We start from the raw sequence: 3,373 nt of genomic DNA, 5'->3' as shown, positions 1-3,373 counted from the left end.
GTCATTAGTTAGATAGCGCTATTTAGGTCTGACAAGCCTCACACCGTGCCGCAGAGGACGGGCGTGAACTAATGGATCTGGGGCACGTCAATGATGATAGACATTGATGTTTTCAGGGCACATAAACATGACTACAGTCAGCAGTCGATATGGTAACGAGTCTAGTGTACGCATGGGGTAGCCCCCACGGCCGAAATGCCTGATAACTAACATGGGGTAGCCCCCACGGCTGGAATGCCGGAGTAACTGGGAATGAACATGTCACGTTTTTAAACTATGGGGTAACCCCCACGGCAGGATGCCAGTTAAAGGAAACTGTTTTCGGAATAACTAAAAACAAACACCCAACCGTGAACTCACTCAACTAGTTGTTGACTCGTTACTACATGCTTTGCAGGACCATAGGTACTCAGCTGGAGCTTGCATGGAGGAGGGTCGTTGTGGGACACGGATTGCTACGTGCTATGTTAAACTTGAAACTTTTGAACTTATGATATAACTTTAAACTTATGCTTCCGCTTGCAACTTAAACTTATTTGTTTTGAAACACCGATCGTATTGGTTAAACTTTTATAACTGCTTATATACTTGTTCAGTATGATTGGTGGCTGGATCCTGGTCAGTCACGCCTCCAAGCGGTAGTACTCCGCAGGTGGGATTTTGGGGGTGTGATAGATTGGTATCAGAGCCATTGGTTATAGTGAACTTGGTTTTAATAAAGGAGAAACGTTTTTGTTAAAACCAGACTATAACCGGTTTAGTGCTCAACGGTCCACAACGACACTTCGCTCTTCATGCAAGGCTCGACATTCTAGGTAATATGATGTGTGTATATTGCCTACTTGTTAGTTACATAAGTACATTGCCCATGGTATGCTTGGTTAGTATAACTACTGTTGTTTGAACACGTGCGTGCTTACTCTGTCCTACTATCGTACTTTCGCGAACCTCTCTCACACGTATTACTCTTATTATGAAGAATCATGTCTGGACGCGTTAACATGACACAAGCCCAGTTGACGGCTTTGATCAACGAGCGAGTTGCCGCAGCGCTTGCAGCTGCACACGCAGGAGGTATATCCTGCAGTCCGAAATTGTTCTAGGATCATTTGGATCCTACTCTCGTGAACCAACCTTTGTGTTAAACTCTGTCTTTCTTTCACCTACCTTAGGTCAATATGCTCAGGCACCGGTGTGCACTTTTAAGACCTTTATGGACTGTCGACCCACTACTTTTAGCGGCACTGAAGGAGCAGTAGGTCTCCTACACTGGTTTGAGAAACTGGAGTCTGTGTTCGAAATGTGCGAATGCCCTGAAGCGCGCAGGGTAAAGTATGCTACTGGTACTCTCGAGGGTTTGGCCCTCACGTGGTGGAATGCTCAGGTGCAAATGCTGGGGTTGGTTGCTGCCAACGCCACCCCATGGGAAAACTTCAAGGAAATGATCAGGGAGGAATACTGCAGTCGTGACGACATTCATAAGCTGGAAGATGAGTTCTACAATCTCAAGATGTCAGGGTCAGAAATTGAGGCATACACTAAGAGATCGCATGAGCTAGCCTTGTTGTGTCCTACTATGGTGGATCCTCCGTATAAGCGAATTGAACTCTATCTCAAGGGCTTGGTGCCAGAGATCCAAAGTCATGTGACTTCAGCGAACTTGACTACTATCCAACAGGTTGTACAGTTGGCTCACCGTCTCACTGACCAAGCGGTGGAGCAGAACAAGTTACCGAAGCGTATAGGTGCTGCAACTACTTCTGGTACTTCTAGTGGGGACAAACGGAAATGGGATGGAACTTCAAGCAGGGGTTCAACTTCGGTGCAAACTCAGTCTCAGCAGAGAAAGACGGACGATCACAAGAGCCCCAGTCAGCAATCGTCTGGTGGTCAAAGTCATGGTGGATACAAGGGGAATCACCCCAAATGCAATCATTGCAACCTACATCACAGTGGGCCATGCACCAGGGGCAACTGTCATCGGTGCAACAAGCCTGGTCATGTTGCAAAGGATTGCAGGAGCGCATACCCCGCCAATCAGAATCGTCAGCAACCTCAGCAGAATCAGCGACAGCAGCAGGGTAACAACAAAGGGTGCTTTCAGTGTGGAGCTGAAGGCCACTTCAAGAAAGACTGTCCCCAACTGAACCAGAACAACAACAACAATCAGGGGAATGGTAACAATGGGAACAACAACAATGGTGCTAGGGGACGAGTGTTCGTGATTGGTCAAGGTGAAGCAAGGAATGATCCCAACGTGGTGACGGGTAAGTTCCTTCTCGACGACTTTTATGTTACAGTCTTATTTGATTCGGGTGCCGATACTAGCTATGTGTCACTAGAAGTTAGTAAGATGCTTAAGCGTACTCCTACACCCCTGAGCGACAAGCACACCGTAGAGCTAGCTAATGGTAAGAGTTTGGAAGCCTCACACGTAGTCAAGGGTTGCCGGCTTATTCTCGCTAACCAAACCTTCTCTATTGATCTTATTCCTATTGTCTTGGGTAGTTTCGACGTTGTCATTGGAATGGATTGGTTATCCCAACACCGAGCAGAGATTCTTTGCAACGAGAAGATCGTTCGTATTCCTGGTTCGGGTAGTGAACCACTCATGATTCGTGGCGACAAGAGAAGTGCTATTGAGAACATCATCTCTCTTCTTAAGGCTCAGAAATGCTTACGGAAGGGCCACACTGCGATTTTGGCTCTAGTTACTGATACCACAGAAAAGGAGAAGAAGCTAGAAGATTTTCCGGTTATACGCGACTATCCTGAGGTATTCCCTGAGGAATTACCTGGTCTTCCGCCCCATCGCCAAGTCGAGTTTCAGATTGAACTAGCTCCTGGAGCCGCGCCTGTAGCCCGTGCACCTTATCGTTTAGCGCCATCGGAATTGGAAGAACTCTCCACGCAACTACAAGAACTCCTGGATAAAGGTTTTATTCGTCCTAGCTCATCGCCTTGGGGAGCTCCAGTGTTATTTGTGAAGAAGAAGGACGGTACCTTCAGAATGTGTATCGACTATCGTGAACTCAACAAGGTGACTGTGAAGAATCGTTATCCTCTACCGCGTATTGACGACTTGTTCGACCAGTTGCAGGGGTCGAGCTACTATTCAAAGATCGATCTGAGATCGGGATATCACCAGCTGAGAGTTCGAGAAGAGGATGTCTCTAAGACAGCCTTTAGGACTCGATATGGGCACTATGAGTTTCTGGTCATGCCGTTTGGGCTGACGAACGCACCGGCAGTTTTTATGGATTTGATGAACCGAGTTTGCAAGCCGTACCTGGACAAGTTTGTTATAGTCTTCATCGACGACATCCTGATCTATTCTAAGAGTAAAGAGGAGCACGAACAACATCTACGACTT

The sequence above is a fragment of the Helianthus annuus genome, chromosome 4 (assembly GCF_002127325.2).
Source record: "Helianthus annuus cultivar XRQ/B chromosome 4, HanXRQr2.0-SUNRISE, whole genome shotgun sequence".
Taxonomy (NCBI): domain Eukaryota; kingdom Viridiplantae; phylum Streptophyta; class Magnoliopsida; order Asterales; family Asteraceae; genus Helianthus; species Helianthus annuus.
Note: the sequence above shows the minus strand (reverse complement) of the source record.